Below are 22,380 nucleotides of genomic sequence, written 5' to 3' on the forward strand. Positions count from 1 at the left end.
GTGTGTAACGGAGCATGTATGACCAGGTCTGCATGCAGGTGTGTGTGTGTTTGTGTTGTGTGTGTGTTCATGTGGGCGGGCACGTGCGGCCAGCCGACCATGCCTCTGAGCCGGACCACGTGTGCTTGTGTAGTGTGTGTGTTTGCATGTGCACTTGTGTGTGGGAGTGTGTGCTTGTGTGTGTGCAGGGACCACGTGAGCTAATCCGTATTGCGTGTGTGTGTCTGCATACGCCCGTATGTGTGTATGTGTGTGGCCAAGTGTGTGTGCCTGGGTGCCAGAGACTGTGTGTGCTTGCCTGTGTTGTGCATGAGTGTGTGTCTCTCCCGTGGGCACGTACGTGTGTGTTGTGGCACATTTACATGCAGGCGTACCGAACGGTGTCTGTTGGTGTGTGTTTCCTGAGTGTGTGTTTGCACAGGCACGGGTGTGTGTGTTGGCTCGGCCAGGTGCACAAGCCTCTGTTGGGGTACCAGTGTGTGTTGCGTGTGTGTGTTTCCACATGCACGTATTTGTGAGTTTCCATTTGGTTACCGAGATCCGCTCACCTGTATGGATAGTCCATGTGTGTATAGGGTCTGTGTGTCTTTGTAGGCGCACCTTGGCTGGTGATTTTCTGTGGGGCTACTCACCTATGGCTCTGTGCCAGAAACCATGAGTGCGCGTTGGCGTGTAAGTGTGCTTGATTCTGCATGGTTGTCAGCTGCTCGTCTGTGTGTTTGCGAGCCGACGGGGGAGTGTGTGGGCACGCGCGAGTGTGCGTGTATGCATACCCACCTGTGTGTGCCTCTGGTTGGGGACCGTGTGTGTAAGGTGTGTTTCTCATTTTACACAAGCACATGTGCATGTATAGGGGTGCTGGAGGGTGCATACCCCTGTGCCTGCCCACGTCTGTGCCAGTGTGTGTTTTGTCTCTGTGTGTTTTTGCATACATGGATACATGTGTGTGTGTGTGTGTTTGCCTGTGTGTCTCTGTCAGCCTGATGGTGCAGGGATAATTGTGAATGCTTCTGTGCAGAAGACCATGTATGTTCGTTGTGTGTGTTCTCCTGCGTGCGTGCGTGTGTGTGTGTGTGTGTGTGTATGTTTGCGTGGCTCGAGGGTCAGCTGTGCATGGTTGTGAGGCCGAGAGCTTTGGTGAGAGCTTCCACGTGCTCTAAAACAAACATGCTTTCATGCGTGTTTGCAGGGCCACGGAGCATGCCTGTGTGCGGAGACCTTGTGGGGGTGGTATCAGCACATGCTTGCGGCACTGGGTTTGTGTGTGTGTGTGTCTGTGTGGGTGGGTGTGTGGGTGCGTGTTTGAGTGGCCAAGTGTCATTCATTGATTGTGGAGCGTGTGTGTTTTTGTTTGTGTGTGTCCTCTGGTGTGTGTGTGTGTGTGTGTGTGTGTGTGTGTGCCATTGTCTATGCCTGTAAGTAAAGACCATGGGTGTTGGTGTGTTTGTTGTGTATGTGTGTGTTGTCGGGACGACGTTTGTGAGTTTGATAGGGCGGGTCCAAGTGTGGATGTCTCTGCTAGAGCCCTTGTGTGAGTGCTGTGTGTGTGTGTGTGTGTATGTCTGTTTGCGCAGCCAACAGTGCATGCCTGCGTGCAGGTCCACGTGTGTGCGTGTGGTGTGATTTGCATGTGTGCATGTGCGTATGCGAGTGTGTGTGTGTCTATGCGACAATCTTCATGCCAGTGTGCCAGATAACGTGTCTGTGCGTGTTGTGTGTCCCGTGTGTTTGCATGGACATGTGTGTATGTGTGTGTGTGCTGTGTGTGTGTGTGCAGCCACCTCATGCCTGTGGGCCGGAGACCGTGTATAGGTGTGTGAGTTGCCGGTCTGCGTGGGTCCACATGGGCACCTCTGTGTGTCTGCGTGCAGCCATCTCCATGCCAGAGAGACGGAATCCGTGTCCATGTGTGTCTTGTGCATGCTTGCATGAGCACACGTGAGTGCTCGTGTCTCCCAGTTTGCAGCAAACGCATGAGAGGGGTGTGTGTGTGGCCACCTTGCATGCCTGTGTGTCAAGAGTGTGTGTCTGTGTGTGTTGCATGTTCAAGTGTCTGCATGAGCACACGCATGTCCCAGTGGGGTTGTAGGCCCTGTTTGGTGAAGGAGAGGGACCTCGAGGTTTCTAGCTCTGCTGACTAAGGAGAAAGGGGCCACTGGCAGAGTGCAGCCACGTCCCTCCTGACACACAGCCGTCGTGGGCATTCCTTGGGTATTCAGGGGTGTGTCTGCCCCTGGATGCAACACGCAGAGGGGCCAAGGGAAGCAGGGAGGGGTGGGAGCTGGCGGGCGTGTGTCAGGCGACCTCCCATCTGTGCTGCTGGCACGGCTGGTCCCAGCTGTGGGAAACACTTTGAGGTTTCCGCATGTGCTACAGAGGGGCTAAGAACTTGTGCCCCGATTTGCGCTGTCGGCCAAGGGTCCCAAAGAGTAAGTAAGTCCCCACGGCAGTACGTTACTGCAGAGGAAAGGGTCCTGAGGGGAGTATTCCTCCTGGCCGAAGGGCCGTCCTGGTGTCCGATGAGCTCCAGGTTGGGGCGGTCATCTCTGCCTCCTGCGGACCAGGTGGAGAAGAGGGAAGGGAGAGGAGGTGGACCCTCAAGGCCCGTGTTCCCTGCCTCACCGAGGGCCACCTAGCTTGCTGCTCCTGAGCCCACAGGGGCTTCCCAAATCAACACCTCTCACCACCCCTGAGCTCACCCCCACCACCAGCATGCCCCCAAGGACGCACTCCCCCAGGTGACTTTCCCCACTACCTCTGCCACAACTGGACCTTGCAGCGTGGTCCCAGCTCTGTCTTCCTGTTGCCCATCAATGGTCCCTGTGTGAGACTCCCAGCAGCCCCTGGGCTGTCATGCTGACAGCTCAGCCTGTTTGGACTCTTGGCCTCACGTCCTTGGGGAACTCTGTTCCTTCCTGCCTGTCGGAGCAGCTAGCGGTAGGTAGGGGAGGGTTTTGGCCTTCGGGCTCAGGAAACCCTGCTGAGCCCATGGTCCCTGCCCGGAACAGCACTAGGTGGCACCACTGTGCGGCAGTGTTGGGGATCTGAAGCCCGATGCACCCCTCAGGAACAGCTTAGGGTGTTGGAGAGCCGCAATGCCGTGGGCACACGGAGCTTCCCTTGAGCCACTGGAAAGGCTGTTCCCTCAGACATGTCTTCCCAGCTCCTTGACTCTTAAGCTGCAGGGCAGCCTGGCAGCTCCCACAGTCCGGTCCCTAGGAATTCTTATGTCCGCAGGGTGGAGATGAAGTCCCATGGACCCTTCTGGTCTCAGGGGATCGGCCAGCATGCCTCAGGCCCCAGAAGTCCCCAGAAAGGGCCAGCCCACCATGCCTGTTTTCCCTGGAAACTTCTGGGCTTCCTCTGGGCTTTCGGGAAGGACCTCCCTGCTCTAAAGGGGAGAGGAAAGGCTGGATGGTAGCTACGTGCCCTGTGCCACCAGAGCAAGGCGCCGTGCTGCCTCGGCCACGTGGAAGTCCTGCCTGCCGTGGAATGAGGTGGGGCGATTGGACGCATGCATCAGCTGCCAGGGAGTAAGTCTTACGTTGCCACGCCATCCCCAGGGCATGGCTCGTGCGGCACTTTGCCGGCTCCGAGGACTAAGTGGGTGTGGAGGAAGGCCCGACCTTTCAGTCATGCCTGGAGAGACTGGCTTGCATTGGCACCAAACCAACTGCCCCAAGCCTACTGTGCTGGCTTACAAGCACACTTTGTGTGTCCTCTCACCACGACTGCGAGCCCGCCGCGGGGCCGTGGTGGCCCGGCCTGATATTCCGCTCACGGTCTGACCCGGGTGGCCTGGACGGGCCAAGGCTAGGAAGGGTACGTTCTCTTCTGCAGGCCAGGTGAGCCGGGAACCCATTCCCATGGCATTCGCGGTGTTGGCAGAATGCAACGCAAGACGTTCTGTGTCTAGCAGGAAAGGCACGTGCATTCCTGCTACGTGTGTCCTGGGTGCCGTCCTCAGCTCCTTGCCGCCTGGCCTCCCTAACAGCAGACAGAGAGGTGGCTCCAGGCCAGCAGACGGCATCACCTGCCACCCTCTTAACAGGGTTCACCCAGACATCCTCTTCAGGGTCCCCTTTGCTCTATGCTCGTGGCTCCTCTAAGGGTCAGTTCGTCTGTCCTCCAGGGCAAACACACTGCGTGTCTGCTTGCGTGGTTGTTGGGTGAGTGTGCTGCTGTGGGTACCCCGCTTGGGACCTTTTCCAGGGTCACCTGACTGGGTGCCAGTCACAGAGGGGGACAGGGCTTTTATGTCCAGGGAAAAGAGCTGCTCAGAGAGGCGTCTGCATCTTCCATCCTGAAGTCCTTCTCCCCTAGAGACCGTGTGGCCAGTGAGGGGCCAGAGAAAGAGCACCTGAACCCAAAGACTTAGAGGAAGACGGAGAGGAGAGCAAGAAGAAAGCACAGGCACGCAGATGGAACCAGCACTCTTTGTCACTCTTCTCCTGAGTAGCAAAGGACATGGGCTGGGACAAACTGTGGCCACACTTTTCCCCCCACCCCGGGCTGGCAGAGAGCATCGGGGCACCTGTGTCCTGGAATTGCCCTAGATTCTCCGGGGCATGGGCTGACGCTTTCCACACACACTGGTCCAGGGCTCCCGGGTGTGTATACAGCGTCCTGAGTCCTAGAGGAGTGTATTCGGGAAGGCGAGGGACAGCCTGGCATTGCTGGGTTCAAATACCAGGCGGAGGGCGCTCCGGGAGGAAGCGGCGGGAGGGGTGAAGGTGGAGGTGTGTCCTGGGAGCGCGGTAGGCGGGGCGCCCCGGCTGGCTCCCTGATTGGTGCCTGCAGGGCGAGGGGCGAGGCCCTGGCTGACCACGCCCACCGGCCGTTAACTGACTGGAAGAGGGGTTCTCCCTTGTCCTGGGCTAGCTCAGGACTCAGTCCCACCAAGGCCGCAGACGTGATAGAGCGTCATCCTTGGGCGTCACAGCATGCCCTCTATCCCTTGTGCGCGTGTGTTCACCAGCCCGCAGCCTCTGGGAGGACGCTGCCTCCCGCAGACCGCTAGGGGCGCCAGAGCTCCACCTGCCCGACCGTTTGCGGGAGTCGCGTGCTCTCACCTCCAGTTCCTTCCCTCCGCTGCTGGCTCTGCCCGCGCAGGACCAGGACCACATGGAGAGCGCGGCAGGCTCCGGGGAAGGCGGCGCTGCCCTGCCGTCCGGGAGCACCTTGGTCCTGGAAGGGGGCCGTGAGGCATCGGGGCCCCTCGCCCAGGCAGGTGCCTGGGGAGAGGCGGGGCCGCTGCAGGCCCTAGGTGCCGGGGGGATGGGCACAGAGGCTGTGGTGGGTGCGGAGGCCCAGCAGGGCAGAGAGCAGGCCGGCCCGGGGGACGAGTTGCTGCTGGTGGTGGAGGATATCATGGCGGTGGTGGAGGTCGTGGCGGTGGAAGACCAGGAGGCGGTGCAAGCACAGCAGGACGAGCAACTGCCGCAGCTGCAGCAGGGGGAGTCAGGGCTGGGTCCCGAGATAGCCGGCGCCCCACTTGCGGCGCTGGAGATGGTTCAGTTTGCGCTCAGCTCTGTGGATGCCCAAGCTACCAGGGCCTACTTGCGGCTCAAGCGCAGGATGAATCAGAAGCGGAGTTCTCACCTGGCTCGAAGAAGGGCCATCATCCAGCGCATCCCCGGCTTCTGGGCCCAGGCCGTATCCTTCCTCCCTCTGGGCTTGGGTTTGTCTGCGGTGGACGACCACTGGCAGGAGGGGAGGAGCAGAGGCTCCGCCAGGGGTAGGAGCGCTGGGGAGAAGGATCCCTGGCCCCTCCCCAACCCCCGTGGGAGTGGGTCCCCCGCCCCTATAAGGCACAGTACAGGACTGTGGGCCTTGAAGGTGGGGGGAAGGCAGGGGCTGAGGCTTGTATAGACCACGTCTGAGCAGAAGCTGCGGGCAAATGCTCTGGGACTGCAGGGAGCGCTCCCAACACTCTCCAGGTGTCATGGAGCACGTGTCCGCACCCTGCATGCCTAGTGTAGTTCCACCCTTGGCTCGGAGCAGGTCCTGGAAGGAAACGTCCTGCCGGCTGCGTGGGGCATGCCCATTGAGAGGCAGGCCGCCCCCTTCCCTGTCCTTCAGAGCCTGTGTCCTTTTCCAAAGAGTTCAGTGCCCACCCACAGCTGCGTCCTCATGCGGCTTCCAGAGTCACTCAGCAGGCCGCCACGCTTCCCCGGACACGGCAACCCAGACACGCTGCATGCTGTGCTGCCAACTGTATCAGGCCCTACACAGCCAGGCCGCGGACCCAGGGCCATGCGCCCACACCCACGTTTCCTTACCTCCCTGTCTCTCCCATCTGTGTGTCCCCCACCCTCTCCCTCTCTGCGCTCTGCCTTCCCTCTGTGTCCCTTCCTCCCTGTATGGCTGTCTCTGTCTCTCTTGTGCTTTCCCTCCTGCTGCCTCTAACCCCTTTCCCTCCCTCTCTCGCTGATCCCTACGGGCCCTCCCTTTGCCCTGTGGGTGTGCAGCCAGGCTCCAAGGGAGCTGAGCGGCCCCTTTGTGGGCGCAGAAGGCCCCTCAAGGGCACAGGCCTGCAGGCTAACATTTAAGCAAACACAGCCGTGAGAGCACGACCGAGCACATCTGGACACCCAAAGCAGTCACTGCCTGCCGGCCACAGACACAGGCCAGGGTTGAGGGTGGAAGGGAGCGCAGGCAGTCCTTTGGCCTTGTGCTGCCGGGCGCAGACCCTCTCGGAGGCACTGGAAGCCAAGGCACCTGCTGGTATTGAGCAGCTGTGATGAAAGAGCAGGAGCTGAGTGGGTTGGGAGGGCAGCAGGGCCTGGTGGTTCTACACGTGCCCTGTTTCGGGCCCTTCCTCTCACCGGGAAGGGCTGGGCTGCTCCTGGCTCTCCTTCCGTAGCGCTGAAGGCGAGGCTCCTTGACCCAAGGCAGATCCTGAATCACCCCCAGATATCAGCCGTGATGGGTGACCAGGACAAAGATGTGCTCAGCTACATGACCGACTTGGAGGTCAGCCCTGGGAGTGGGAGGCGGGGGTAGGACCACTGGGAGTGGAATTTGGGCAGGAGAGGGCCCGGCAGTATTGTTCAGCGGGACATGCAGGGAGCATCTCGGGACCCGTGGAGGACAAGTCCCATTCCCCTCGTCTTTCTTTGGCGGGGTAGGTGGAGGAACCGGGCCGTCCCAAGGACCACAGCAGGTTGATGTTTTTCTTTGGGAACAACCCCTACTTCCAGAACAAAGTGATCCTTAAGGAGTATCACCTTAGCATTGCCGGTAGGAGTGGGCTAGAGCTTCGAGGGTGCCGGGGGCGGGCCGGCGGGGGCAGGTGGGCACTCGGGAGGGGCAGGGGGTGTGCAGGGACACAAGGTGGGGGCGGGAGCCGGCACAGGATGGAGAGAGGCTGAGAGGAGAGCGGGAGAGAGGGCGACAGGGTGTGGGTCCTAGGCAGTGCAGAGCCTCCCCTGAATTTTCCCTTCCTGCAGGGTACAGGGCGACTCGGTCCACTCCGGTGCAGTGGTTCTGGGATGATGAACGTGGAGCTCCCAGCCGAAGACTCGACACCACCAGCCTTACCTTCTTCAAGTGGTTGTGCGACCCCAGCTGCCCAGGGTCTAACAAGATCGCCGAGGTGGGGCCGCTGAGGCCTGCTTTAGCCTTGGTGATGGCAATGGGGGCAGCCTGGGAATGGGGCCTGGGCCCCGTGCTCACCTGGGCGGTTTCCCCTACCAGATCATCATCGAGGACCTGTGGCCCAATCCCCTGCGGTACTACCTGCGGCAGGGAGGCAGCCGAAGGCAATGAGCAGAGAGGAGGACCTGTCGGTGAGTGGCCGGGTCACTGCTTCCTGAAATATGTGTGGGAAGTGCCAGGGCACTGTCGGGTTTGGGGACCAGTTTGGAAACTGAGGCTCAGAGGACCCTGGGAGCAGGGACCCTGGCGAGGGAACTCAGGGCACACACCCAGGGCAGGGTGTCCACTGGGGCAAGTTCATCCGGTGAGCCAGGTGTGAGCCAGAAAGTCTCAGGTCGTTCGGGGGAAGCAAGGCTCCTCCACCTCATTTCTCTGAACACTCACCCATGGCCGTCCGCCGGGTCCTCAGTTCTCCACCTAGCTTTTCAGGTGGGGACAGTCTGCCAAATTTTGGGAGTGGGGCTGCCTTGTCCCGAGACGCTCCGACGTCCCTCCGTGTTACTGACCACCCCGTGGCCTCCCACAGCCACACGGCCATTCTTGGCAATGGTACTAGGCCATCTGGAGGAGGGTGGTGAAGCCCTAGAGGAGGAGGAAGCGGGATCCCACAAGGACAGGGCCCTCGGTCACCGCCGCCTTAGCGATCCTCGGCATGAGGCAGTGTCACGAACACCTCCCTTGTGCGTCCGTGTGTCGTGTGTTTGTGTGTGTGTGTCGCGGGCACGGCAGCTGTGCGGACGTGGACACCGCAGAGCATCAGAGTTGGACCGACGAGAAGCAGTGGAGGAGGCGTCCAGCGTTGTGAGAGACGGGTGGACGAGTCTACGTGGTGCTCTGCCCGCACAGGACAGACGTGGGGGAACAGATCTTCAGGGCCAGCTCTAGAGAGTGTCCAGCACCCAGATCGCCAGGGATGGCGGGCGAGTCATAAACAAGTTAAGAAGCCCTATGTGTCTGTGCGTGGATGTGTATGGGGGACCCAGCACACGGCCAGTAGGAGATCAGCCCTGGCCTGTGGGATTCCGTGTGTGCGGGGGATGTAAGGCACGGGGGCAGGGCAGGGCAGGGCTTGTTTGTGGAGAGACCACCGCTCTTGCTCGGCAGGTCAGGGAGGAGGACGGGAAAGGGCACACCTCTCTACATGGGAGCCCTGTTCTTCAGGGCAGGGGAAGGGCCGTGCCGAGCGGGGCACTCGTGGCCCGGTGGCTCTGCTACCGCCCCGTTCACCCCGCTTGGAGAGCTTCTCCCTGTACCCTTGCTCCTGGAAGCGTGCCCCGCATTGCTGTGATGCCGTCCCGTGCATGCTTCCTCTAGTCAGGATCACCGCAAAACCACATGTCCCTGGAGGACTACGGAGGAGGCGTTTCCTCAGGGTCCCTCACGGTCCCTCCAGACCCACGTCCTGTCCCTCTGCACCACCCACCCACAGGCGACAGCTCCAAGAACGTGTGAGGGAAATCCGGTGTGAGTTGTGGGCACTGCGGCTGTGTGAGCGGGCTGTGTGTAACGGAGCATGTATGACCAGGTCTGCATGCAGGTGTGTGTGTGTTTGTGTTGTGTGTGTGTTCATGTGGGCGGGCACGTGCGGCCAGCCGACCATGCCTCTGAGCCGGACCACGTGTGCTTGTGTAGTGTGTGTGTTTGCATGTGCACTTGTGTGTGGGAGTGTGTGCTTGTGTGTGTGCAGGGACCACGTGAGCTAATCCGTATTGCGTGTGTGTGTCTGCATACGCCCGTATGTGTGTATGTGTGTGGCCAAGTGTGTGTGCCTGGGTGCCAGAGACTGTGTGTGCTTGCCTGTGTTGTGCATGAGTGTGTGTCTCTCCCATGGGCACGTACGTGTGTGTTGTGGCACATTTACATGCAGGCGTACCGGACGGTGTCTGTTGGTGTGTGTTTCCTGAGTGTGTGTTTGCACAGGCACGGGTGTGTGTGTTGGCTCGGCCAGGTGCACAAGCCTCTGTTGGGGTACCAGTGTGTGTTGCGTGTGTGTGTTTCCACATGCACGTATTTGTGAGTTTCCATTTGGTTACCGAGATCCGCTCACCTGTATGGATAGTCCATGTGTGTATAGGGTCTGTGTGTCTTTGTAGGCGCACCTTGGCTGGTGATTTTCTGTGGGGCTACTCACCTATGGCTCTGTGCCAGAAACCATGAGTGCGCGTTGGCGTGTAAGTGTGCTTGATTCTGCATGGTTGTCAGCTGCTCGTCTGTGTGTTTGCGAGCCGACGGGGGAGTGTGTGGGCACGCGCGAGTGTGCGTGTATGCATACCCACCTGTGTGTGCCTCTGGTTGGGGACCGTGTGTGTAAGGTGTGTTTCTCATTTTACACAAGCACATGTGCATGTATAGGGGTGCTGGAGGGTGCATAGCCCTGTGCCTGCCCACGTCTGTGCCAGTGTGTGTTTTGTCTCTGTGTGTTTTTGCATGCATGGATACATGTGTGTGTGTGTGTTTGCCTGTGTGTCTCTGTCAGCCTGATGGTGCAGGGATAATTGTGAATGCTTCTGTGCAGAAGACCATGTATGTTCGTTGTGTGTGTTCTCCTGCGTGCGTGCGTGTGTGTGTGTGTGTGTGTGTGTATGTTTGCGTGGCTCGAGGGTCAGCTGTGCATGGTTGTGAGGCCGAGAGCTTTGGTGAGAGCTTCCACGTGCTCTAAAACAAACATGCTTTCATGCGTGTTTGCAGGGCCACGGAGCATGCCTGTGTGCGGAGATCTTGGGGGGCGGGTATCAGCACGTGCTTGCGGCACTGGGTTTGTGTGTGTGTGTGTGTGTGTGTGGGGGTGGGTGGCTGTGTGGGTGCGTGTTTGAGTGGCCAAGTGTCATTCATTGATTGTGGAGCGTGTGTGTTTTTGTTCGTGTGTGTCCTCTGGTGTGTGTGTGTGTGTGTGTGTGTGTGTGTGCCATTGTCTATGCCTGTAACTAAAGACCATGGGTGTTGGTGTGTTTGTTGTGTATGTGTGTGTTGTCGGGACGACGTTTGTGAGTTTGATAGGGCGGGTCCAAGTGTGGATGTCTCTGCTAGAGCCCTTGTGTGAGTGCTGTGTGTGTGTGTGTGTATGTCTGTTTGCGCAGCCAACAGTGCATGCCTGCGTGCAGGTCCACGTGTGTGCGTGTGGTGTGATTTGCGTGTGTGCATGTGCGTATGCGAGTGTGTGTGTGTGTCTATGCGACAATCTGCATGCCAGTGTGCCAGATAACGTGTCTGTGCTTGTTGTGTGTCCCGTGTGTTTGCATGGACATGTGTGTATGTGTGTGTGTGCTGTGTGTGTGTGTGCAGCCACCTCATGCCTGTGGGCCGGAGACCGTGTATAGGTGTGTGAGTTGCCGGTCTGCGTGGGTCCACATGGGCACCTCTGTGTGTCTGCGTGCAGCCATCTCCATGCCAGAGAGACGGAATCCGTGTCCATGTGGGTCTTGTGCATGCTTGCATGAGCACACGTGAGTGCTCGTGTCTCCCAGTTTGCAGCAAATGCATGAGAGGGGTGTGTGTGTGGCCACCTTGCATGCCTGTGTGTCAAGAGTGTGTGTCTGTGTGTGTTGCATGTTCAAGTGTCTGCATGAGCACACACGTGTCTCAGTGTGCTTGTAGGCCCTGTTCGATGAAGGAGAGGGAATGCGGGGTTTCTAGCTCTGCTGACTAAGGAGAAAGGGGCCACTGGCAGAGTGCAGCCACGTCCCTCCTGACACACAGCCGTCGTGGGCATTCCTTGGGTATTCAGGGGTGTGTCTGCCCCTGGATGCAACACACAGAGGGGCCAAGGGAAGCAGGGAGGGGTGGGAGCTGGCGGGCGTGTGTCAGGCGACCTCCCATCTGTGCTGCTGGCACGGCTGGTCCCAGCTGTGGGAAACACTTTGAGGTTTCCGCATGTGCTACAGAGGGGCTAAGAACTTGTGCCCCGATTTGCGCTGTCGGCCAAGGGTCCCAAAGAGTAAGTAAGTCCCCACGGCAGTACGTTACTGCAGAGGAAAGGGTCCTGAGGGGAGTATTCCTCCTGGCCGAAGGGCCGTCCTGGTGTCCGATGAGCTCCAGGTTGGGGCGGTCATCTCTGCCTCCTGTGGACCAGGTGGAGAAGAGGGAAGGGAGAGGAGGTGGACCCTCAAGGCCCGTGTTCCCTGCCTCACCGAGGGCCACCTAGCTTGCTGCTCCTGAGCCCACAGGGGCTTCCCAAATCAACACCTCTCACCACCCCTGAGCTCACCCCCACCACCAGCATGCCCCCAAGGACGCACTCCCCCAGGTGACTTTCCCCACTACCTCTGCCACAACTGGACCTTGCAGCGTGGTCCCAGCTCTGTCTTCCTGTTGCCCATCAATGGTCCCTGTGTGAGACTCCCAGCAGCCCCTGGGCTGTCATGCTGACAGCTCAGCCTGTTTGGACTCTTGGCCTCACGTCCTTGGGGAACTCTGTTCCTTCCTGCCTGTCGGAGCAGCTAGCGGTAGGTAGGGGAGGGTTTTGGCCTTCGGGCTCAGGAAACCCTGCTGAGCCCATGGTCCCTGCCCGGAACAGCACTAGGTGGCACCACTGTGCGGCAGTGTTGGGGATCTGAAGCCCGATGCACCCCTCAGGAACAGCTTAGGGTGTTGGAGAGCCGCAATGCCGTGGGCACACGGAGCTTCCCTTGAGCCACTGGAAAGGCTGTTCCCTCAGACATGTCTTCCCAGCTCCTTGACTCTTAAGCTGCAGGGCAGCCTGGCAGCTCCCACAGTCCAGTCCCTAGGAATTCTTATGTCCGCAGGGTGGAGATGAAGTCCCATGGACCCTTCTGGTCTCAGGGGATCGGCCAGCATGCCTCAGGCCCCAGAAGTCCCCAGAAAGGGCCAGCCCACCATGCCTGTTTTCCCTGGAAACTTCTGGGCTTCCTCTGGGCTTTCGGGAAGGACCTCCCTGCTCTAAAGGGGAGAGGAAAGGCTGGATGGTAGCTACGTGCCCTGTGCCACCAGAGCAAGGCGCCGTGCTGCCTCGGCCACGTGGAAGTCCTGCCTGCCGTGGAATGAGGTGGGGCGATTGGACGCATGCATCAGCTGCCAGGGAGTAAGTCTTACGTTGCCACGCCATCCCCAGGGCATGGCTCGTGCGGCACTTTGCCGGCTCCGAGGACTAAGTGGGTGTGGAGGAAGGCCCGACCTTTCAGTCATGCCTGGAGAGACTGGCTTGCATTGGCACCAAACCAACTGCCCCAAGCCTACTGTGCTGGCTTACAAGCACACTTTGTGTGTCCTCTCACCACGACTGCGAGCCCGCCGCGGGGCCGTGGTGGCCCGGCCTGATATTCCGCTCACGGTCTGACCCGGGTGGCCTGGACGGGCCAAGGCTAGGAAGGGTACGTTCTCTTCTGCAGGCCAGGTGAGCCGGGAACCCATTCCCATGGCATTCGCGGTGTTGGCAGAATGCAACGCAAGACGTTCTGTGTCTAGCAGGAAAGGCACGTGCATTCCTGCTACGTGTGTCCTGGGTGCCGTCCTCAGCTCCTTGCCGCCTGGCCTCCCTAACAGCAGACAGAGAGGTGGCTCCAGGCCAGCAGACGGCATCACCTGCCACCCTCTTAACAGGGTTCACCCAGACATCCTCTTCAGGGTCCCCTTTGCTCTATGCTCGTGGCTCCTCTAAGGGTCAGTTCGTCTGTCCTCCAGGGCAAACACACTGCGTGTCTGCTTGCGTGGTTGTTGGGTGAGTGTGCTGCTGTGGGTACCCCGCTTGGGACCTTTTCCAGGGTCACCTGACTGGGTGCCAGTCACAGAGGGGGACAGGGCTTTTATGTCCAGGGAAAAGAGCTGCTCAGAGAGGCGTCTGCATCTTCCATCCTGAAGTCCTTCTCCCCTAGAGACCGTGTGGCCAGTGAGGGGCCAGAGAAAGAGCACCTGAACCCAAAGACTTAGAGGAAGACGGAGAGGAGAGCAAGAAGAAAGCACAGGCACGCAGATGGAACCAGCACTCTTTGTCACTCTTCTGAGTAGCAAAGGACATGGGCTGGAACAAACTGTGGCCACACTTTTCCCCCCACCCCGGGCTGGCAGAGAGCATCGGGGCACCTGTGTCCTGGAATTGCCCTAGATTCTCCGGGGCATGGGCTGACGCTTTCCACACACACTGGTCCAGGGCTCCCGGGTGTGTATACAGCGTCCTGAGTCCTAGAGGAGTGTATTCGGGAAGGCGAGGGACAGCCTGGCATTGCTGGGTTCAAATACCAGGCGGAGGGCGCCCCGGGAGGAAGCGGCGGGAGGGGTGAAGGTGGAGGTGTGTCCTGGGAGCGCGGTAGGCGGGGCGCCCCGGCTGGCTCCCTGATTGGTGCCTGCAGGGCGAGGGGCGAGGCCCTGGCTGACCACGCCCACCGGCCGTTAACTGACTGGAAGAGGGGTTCTCCCTTGTCCTGGGCTAGCTCAGGACTCAGTCCCACCAAGGCCGCAGACGTGATAGAGCGTCATCCTTGGGCGTCACAGCATGCCCTCTATCCCTTGTGCGCGTGTGTTCACCAGCCCGCAGCCTCTGGGAGGACGCTGCCTCCCGCAGACCGCTAGGGGCGCCAGAGCTCCACCTGCCCGACCGTTTGCGGGAGTCGCGTGCTCTCACCTCCAGTTCCTTCCCTCCGCTGCGGGCTCTGCTCGCGCAGGACCAGGACCACATGGAGAGCGCGGCAGGCTCCGGGGAAGGCGGCGCTGCCCTGCCGTCCGGGAGCACCTTGGTCCTGGAAGGGGGCCGTGAGGCATCGGGGCCCCTCGCCCAGGCAGGTGCCTGGGGAGAGGCGGGGCCGCTGCAGGCCCTAGGTGCCGGGGGGATGGGCACAGAGGCTGTGGTGGGTGCGGAGGCCCAGCAGGGCAGAGAGCAGGCCGGCCCGGGGGACGAGTTGCTGCTGGTGGTGGAGGATATCATGGCGGCGGTGGAGGTCGTGGCGGTGGAAGACCAGGAGGCGGTGCAAGCACAGCAGGACGAGCAACTGCCGCAGCTGCAGCAGGGGGAGTCAGGGCTGGGTCCCGAGATAGCCGGCGCCCCACTTGCCGCGCTGGAGATGGTTCAGTTTGCGCTCAGCTCTGTGGATGCCCAAGCTACCAGGGCCTACTTGCGGCTCAAGCGCAGGATGAATCAGAAGCGGAGTTCTCACCTGGCTCGAAGAAGGGCCATCATCCAGCGCATCCCCGGCTTCTGGGCCCAGGCCGTATCCTTCCTCCCTCTGGGCTTGGGTTTGTCTGCGGTGGACGACCACTGGCAGGAGGGGAGGAGCAGAGGCTCCGCCAGGGGTAGGAGCGCTGGGGAGAAGGATCCCTGGCCCCTCCCCAACCCCCGTGGGAGTGGGTCCCCCGCCCCTATAAGGCACAGTACAGGACTGTGGGCCTTGAAGGTGGGGGGAAGGCAGGGGCTGAGGCTTGTATAGACCACGTCTGAGCAGAAGCTGCGGGCAAATGCTCTGGGACTGCAGGGAGCGCTCCCAACACTCTCCAGGTGTCATGGAGCACGTGTCCACACCCTGCATGCCTAGTGTAGTTCCACCCTTGGCTCGGAGCAGGTCCTGGAAGGAAACGTCCTGCCGGCTGCGTGGGGCATGCCCATTGAGAGGCAGGCCGCCCCCTTCCCTGTCCTTCAGAGCCTGTGTCCTTTTCCAAAGAGTTCAGTGCCCACCCACAGCTGCGTCCTCATGCGGCTTCCAGAGTCACTCAGCAGGCCGCCACGCTTCCCCGGACACGGCAACCCAGACACGCTGCATGCTGTGCTGCCAACTGTATCAGGCCCTACACAGCCAGGCCGCGGACCCAGGGCCATGCGCCCACACCCACGTTTCCTTACCTCCCTGTCTCTCCCATCTGTGTGTCCCCCACCCTCTCCCTCTCTGCGCTCTGCCTTCCCTCTGTGTCCCTTCCTCCCTGTATGGCTGTCTCTGTCTCTCTTGTGCTTTCCCTCCTGCTGCCTCTAACCCCTTTCCCTCCCTCTCTCGCTGATCCCTACGGGCCCTCCCTTTGCCCTGTGGGTGTGCAGCCAGGCTCCAAGGGAGCTGAGCGGCCCCTTTGTGGGCGCAGAAGGCCCCTCAAGGGCACAGGCCTGCAGGCTAACATTTAAGCAAACACAGCCGTGAGAGCGCGACCGAGCACATCTGGACACCCAAAGCAGTCACTGCCTGCCGGCCACAGACACAGGCCAGGGTTGAGGGTGGAAGGGAGCGCAGGCAGTCCTTTGGCCTTGTGCTGCCGGGCGCAGACCCTCTCGGAGGCACTGGAAGCCAAGGCACCTGCTGGTATTGAGCAGCTGTGATGAAAGAGCAGGAGCTGAGTGGGTTGGGAGGGCAGCAGGGCCTGGTGGTTCTACACGTGCCCTGTTTCGGGCCCTTCCTCTCACCGGGAAGGGCTGGGCTGCTCCTGGCTCTCCTTCCGTAGCGCTGAAGGCGAGGCTCCTTGACCCAAGGCAGATCCTGAATCACCCCCAGATATCAGCCGTGATGGGTGACCAGGACAAAGATGTGCTCAGCTACATGACCGACTTGGAGGTCAGCCCTGGGAGTGGGAGGCGGGGGTAGGACCACTGGGAGTGGAATTTGGGCAGGAGAGGGCCCGGCAGTATTGTTCAGCGGGACATGCAGGGAGCATCTCGGGACCCGTGGAGGACAAGTCCCATTCCCCTCGTCTTTCTTTGGCGGGGTAGGTGGAGGAACCGGGCCGTCCCAAGGACCACAGCAGGTTGATGTTTTTCTTTGGGAACAACCCCTACTTCCAGAACAAAGTGATCCTTAAGGAGTATCACCTTAGCATTGCCGGTAGGAGTGGGCTAGAGCTTCGAGGGTGCCGGGGGCGGGCCGGCGGGGGCAGGTGGGCACTCGGGAGGGGCAGGGGGTGTGCAGGGACACAAGGTGGGGGCGGGAGCCGGCACAGGATGGAGAGAGGCTGAGAGGAGAGCGGGAGAGAGGGCGACAGGGTGTGGGTCCTAGACAGTGCAGAGCCTCCCCTGAATTTTCCCTTCCTGCAGGGTACAGGGCGACTCGGTCCACTCCGGTGCAGTGGTTCTGGGATGATGAACGTGGAGCTCCCAGCCGAAGACTCGACACCACCAGCCTTACCTTCTTCAAGTGGTTGTGCGACCCCAGCTGCCCAGGGTCTAACAAGATCGCCGAGGTGGGGCCGCTGAGGCCTGCTTTAGCCTTGGTGATGGCAATGGGGGCAGCCTGGGAATGGGGCCCGGGCCCCGTGCTCACCTGGGCGGTTTCCCCTACCAGATCATCATCGAGGACCTGTGGCCCAATCCCCTGCGGTACTACCTGCGGCAGGGAGGCAGCCGAAGGCAATGAGCAGAGAGGAGGACCTGTCGGTGAGTGGCCGGGTCACTGCTTCCTGAAATATGTGTGGGAAGTGCCAGGGCACTGTCGGGTTTGGGGACCAGTTTGGAAACTGAGGCTCAGAGGACCCTGGGAGCAGGGACCCTGGCGAGGGAACTCAGGGCACACACCCAGGGCAGGGTGTCCACTGGGGCAAGTTCATCCGGTGAGCCAGGTGTGAGCCAGAAAGTCTCAGGTCGTTCGGGGGAAGCAAGGCTCCTCCACCTCATTTCTCTGAACACTCACCCATGGCCATCCGCCGGGTCCTCAGTTCTCCACCTAGCTTTTCAGGTGGGGACAGTCTGCCAAATTTTAGGAGTGGGGCTGCCTTGTCCCGAGACGCTCCGACGTCCCTCCGTGTTACTGACCACCCCGTGGCCTCCCACAGCCACACGGCCATTCTTGGCAATGGTACTAGGCCATCTGGAGGAGGGTGGTGAAGCCCTAGAGGAGGAGGAAGCGGGATCCCACAAGGACAGGGCCCTCGGTCACCGCCGCCTTAGCGATCCTCGGCATGAGGCAGTGTCACGAACACCTCCCTTGTGCGTCCGTGTGTCGTGTGTTTGTGTGTGTGTGTCGCGGGCACGGCAGCTGTGCGGACGTGGACACCGCAGAGCATCAGAGTTGGACCGACGAGAAGCAGTGGAGGAGGCGTCCAGCGTTGTGAGAGACGGGTGGACGAGTCTACGTGGTGCTCTGCCCGCACAGGACAGACGTGGGGGAACAGATCTTCAGGGCCAGCTCTAGAGAGTGTCCAGCACCCAGATCGCCAGGGATGGCGGGCGAGTCATAAACAAGTTAAGAAGCCCTATGTGTCTGTGCGTGGATGTATATGGAGGACCCAGCACACGGCCAGTAGGAGATCAGCCCTGGCCTGTGGGATTCCGTGTGTGCGGGGGATGTAAGGCACGGGGGCAGGGCAGGGCAGGGCTTGTTTGTGGAGAGACCACCGCTCTTGCTCGGCAGGTCAGGGAGGAGGACGGGAAAGGGCACACCTCTCTACATGGGAGCCCTGTTCTTCAGGGCAGGGGAAGGGCCGTGCCGAGCGGGGCACTCGTGGCCCGGTGGCTCTGCTACCGCCCCGTTCACCCCGCTTGGAGAGCTTCTCCCTGTACCCTTGCTCCTGGAAGCGTGCCCCGCATTGCTGTGATGCCGTCCCGTGCATGCTTCCTCTAGTCAGGATCACCGCAAAACCACATGTCCCTGGAGGACTACGGAGGAGGCGTTTCCTCAGGGTCCCTCACGGTCCCTCCAGACCCACGTCCTGTCCCTCTGCACCACCCACCCACAGGCGACAGCTCCAAGAACGTGTGAGGGAAATCCGGTGTGAGTTGTGGGCACTGCGGCTGTGTGAGCGGGCTGTGTGTAACGGAGCATGTATGACCAGGTCTGCATGCAGGTGTGTGTGTGTTTGTGTTGTGTGTGTGTTCATGTGGGCGGGCACGTGCGGCCAGCCGACCATGCCTCTGAGCCGGACCACGTGTGCTTGTGTAGTGTGTGTGTTTGCATGTGCACTTGTGTGTGGGAGTGTGTGCTTGTGTGTGTGCAGGGACCACGTGAGCTAATCCGTATTGCGTGTGTGTGTCTGCATACGCCCGTATGTGTGTATGTGTGTGGCCAAGTGTGTGTGCCTGGGTGCCAGAGACTGTGTGTGCTTGCCTGTGTTGTGCATGAGTGTGTGTCTCTCCCGTGGGCACGTACGTGTGTGTTGTGGCACATTTACATGCAGGCGTACCGGACGGTGTCTGTTGGTGTGTGTTTCCTGAGTGTGTGTTTGCACAGGCACGGGTGTGTGTGTTGGCTCGGCCAGGTGCACAAGCCTCTGTTGGGGTACCAGTGTGTGTTGCGTGTGTGTGTTTCCACATGCACGTATTTGTGAGTTTCCATTTGGTTACCGAGATCCGCTCACCTGTATGGATAGTCCATGTGTGTATAGGGTCTGTGTGTCTTTGTAGGCGCACCTTGGCTGGTGATTTTCTGTGGGGCTACTCACCTATGGCTCTGTGCCAGAAACCATGAGTGCGCGTTGGCGTGTAAGTGTGCTTGATTCTGCATGGTTGTCAGCTGCTCGTCTGTGTGTTTGCGAGCCGACGGGGGAGTGTGTGGGCACGCGCGAGTGTGCGTGTATGCATACCCACCTGTGTGTGCCTCTGGTTGGGGACCGTGTGTGTAAGGTGTGTTTCTCATTTTACACAAGCACATGTGCATGTATAGGGGTGCTGGAGGGTGCATAGCCCTGTGCCTGCCCACGTCTGTGCCAGTGTGTGTTTTGTCTCTGTGTGTTTTTGCATGCATGGATACATGTGTGTGTGTGTGTTTGCCTGTGTGTCTCTGTCAGCCTGATGGTGCAGGGATAATTGTGAATGCTTCTGTGCAGAAGACCATGTATGTTCGTTGTGTGTGTTCTCCTGCGTGCGTGCGTGTGTGTGTGTGTGTGTGTGTGTGTGTGTATGTTTGCGTGGCTCGAGGGTCAGCTGTGCATGGTTGTGAGGCCGAGAGCTTTGGTGAGAGCTTCCACGTGCTCTAAAACAAACATGCTTTCACGCGTGTTTGCAGGGCCACGGAGCATGCCTGTGTGTGGAGATCTTGTGGGGGGGTATCAGCACGTGCTTGCGGCACTGGGTTTGTGTGTGTGTGTGTGTGTGTGTGTTTGTGTGTGTGTGGGTGTGTGGGTGGGTGTGTGGGTGCGTGTTTGAGTGGCCAAGTGTCATTCATTGATTGTGGAGCGTGTGTGTTTTTGTTTGTGTGTGTCCTCTGGTGTGTGTGTGTGTGTGTGTGTGTGTGTGTGTGTGTGCGCCATTGTCTATGCCTGTAAGTAAAGACCATGGCTGTTGGTGTGTTTGTTGTGTATGTGTGTGTTGTCGGGACGACGTTTGTGAGTTTGATAGGGCGGGTCCAAGTGTGGATGTCTCTGCTAGAGCCCTTGTGTGAGTGCTGTGTGTGTGTGTGTGTATGTCTGTTTGCGCAGCCAACAGTGCATGCCTGCGTGCAGGTCCACGTGTGTGCGTGTGGTGTGATTTGCGTGTGTGCATGTGCGTATGCGAGTGTGTGTGTGTGTGTGTCTATGCGACAATCTGCATGCCAGTGTGCCAGATAACGTGTCTGTGCGTGTTGTGTGTCCCGTGTGTTTGCATGGACATGTGTGTATGTGTGTGTGTGCTGTGTGTGTGTGTGCAGCCACCTCATGCCTGTGGGCCGGAGACCGTGTATAGGTGTGTGAGTTGCCGGTCTGCGTGGGTCCACATGGGCACCTCTGTGTGTGTGCGTGCAGCCATCTCCATGCCAGAGAGATGGAATCCGTGTCCATGTGGGTCTTGTGCATGCTTGCATGAGCACACGTGAGTGCTCGTGTCTCCCAGTTTGCAGCAAATGCATGAGAGGGGTGTGTGTGTGGCCACCTTGCATGCCTGTGTGTCAAGAGTGTGTGTCTGTGTGTGTTGCATGTTCAAGTGTCTGCATGAGCACACACGTGTCTCAGTGTGCTTGTAGGCCCTGTTCGATGAAGGAGAGGGAATGCGGGGTTTCTAGCTCTGCTGACTAAGGAGAAAGGGGCCACTGGCAGAGTACAGCCACGTCCCTCCTGACACACAGCCGTCGTGGGCATTCCTTGGGTATTCAGGGGTGTGTCTGCCCCTGGATGCAACACGCAGAGGGGCCAAGGGAAGCAGGGAGGGGTGGGAGCTGGCGGGCGTGTGTCAGGCGACCTCCCATCTGTGCTGCTGGCACGGCTGGTCCCAGCTGTGGGAAACACTTTGAGGTTTCCGCATGTGCTACAGAGGGGCTAAGAACTTGTGCCCCGATTTGCGCTGTCGGCCAAGGGTCCCAAAGAGTAAGTAAGTCCCCACGGCAGTACGTTACTGCAGAGGAAAGGGTCCTGAGGGGAGTATTCCTCCTGGCCGAAGGGCCGTCCTGGTGTCCGATGAGCTCCAGGTTGGGGCGGTCATCTCTGCCTCCTGTGGACCAGGTGGAGAAGAGGGAAGGGAGAGGAGGTGGACCCTCAAGGCCTGTGTTCCCTGCCTCACCGAGGGCCACCTAGCTTGCTGCTCCTGAGCCCACAGGGGCTTCCCAAATCAACACCTCTCACCACCCCTGAGCTCACCCCCACCACCAGCATGCCCCCAAGGACGCACTCCCCCAGGTGACTTTCCCCACTACCTCTGCCACAACTGGACCTTGCAGCGTGGTCCCAGCTCTGTCTTCCTGTTGCCCATCAATGGTCCCTGTGTGAGACTCCCAGCAGCCCCTGGGCTGTCATGCTGACAGCTCAGCCTGTTTGGACTCTTGGCCTCACGTCCTTGGGGAACTCTGTTCCTTCCTGCCTGTCGGAGCAGCTAGCGGTAGGTAGGGGAGGGTTTTGGCCTTCGGGCTCAGGAAACCCTGCTGAGCCCATGGTCCCTGCCCGGAACAGCACTAGGTGGCACCACTGTGCGGCAGTGTTGGGGATCTGAAGCCCGATGCACCCCTCAGGAACAGCTTAGGGTGTTGGAGAGCCGCAATGCCGTGGGCACACGGAGCTTCCCTTGAGCCACTGGAAAGGCTGTTCCCTCAGACATGTCTTCCCAGCTCCTTGACTCTTAAGCTGCAGGGCAGCCTGGCAGCTCCCACAGTCCGGTCCCTAGGAATTCTTATGTCCGCAGGGTGGAGATGAAGTCCCATGGACCCTTCTGGTCTCAGGGGATCGGCCAGCATGCCTCAGGCCCCAGAAGTCCCCAGAAAGGGCCAGCCCACCATGCCTGTTTTCCCTGGAAACTTCTGGGCTTCCTCTGGGCTTTCGGGAAGGACCTCCCTGCTCTAAAGGGGAGAGGAAAGGCTGGATGGTAGCTACGTGCCCTGTGCCACCAGAGCAAGGCGCCGTGCTGCCTCAGCCACGTGGAAGTCCTGCCTGCCGTGGAATGAGGTGGGGCGATTGGACGCATGCATCAGCTGCCAGGGAGTAAGTCTTACGTTGCCACGCCATCCCCAGGGCATGGCTCGTGCGGCACTTTGCCGGCTCCGAGGACTAAGTGGGTGTGGAGGAAGGCCCGACCTTTCAGTCATGCCTGGAGAGACTGGCTTGCATTGGCACCAAACCAACTGCCCCAAGCCTACTGTGCTGGCTTACAAGCACACTCTGGGTGTCCTCTCATCACGACTGCGAGCCCGCCGCGGGGCCGTGGTGGCCCGGCCTGATATTCCGCTCACGGTCTGACCCGGGTGGCCTGGACGGGCCAAGGCTAGGAAGGGTACGTTCTCTTCTGCAGGCCAGGTGAGCCGGGAACCCATTCCCATGGCATTCGCGGTGTTGGCAGAATGCAACGCAAGACGTTCTGTGTCTAGCAGGAAAGGCACGTGCATTCCTGCTACGTGTGTCCTGGGTGCCGTCCTCAGCTCCTTGCCGCCTGGCCTCCCTAACAGCAGACAGAGAGGTGGCTCCAGGCCAGCA

This window comes from Ursus americanus, chromosome 37, assembly GCF_024610735.1.
Source record: "Ursus americanus isolate L20-20 chromosome 37, mUrsAme1.1.p, whole genome shotgun sequence".
In the NCBI taxonomy this organism is placed as follows: domain Eukaryota; kingdom Metazoa; phylum Chordata; class Mammalia; order Carnivora; family Ursidae; genus Ursus; species Ursus americanus.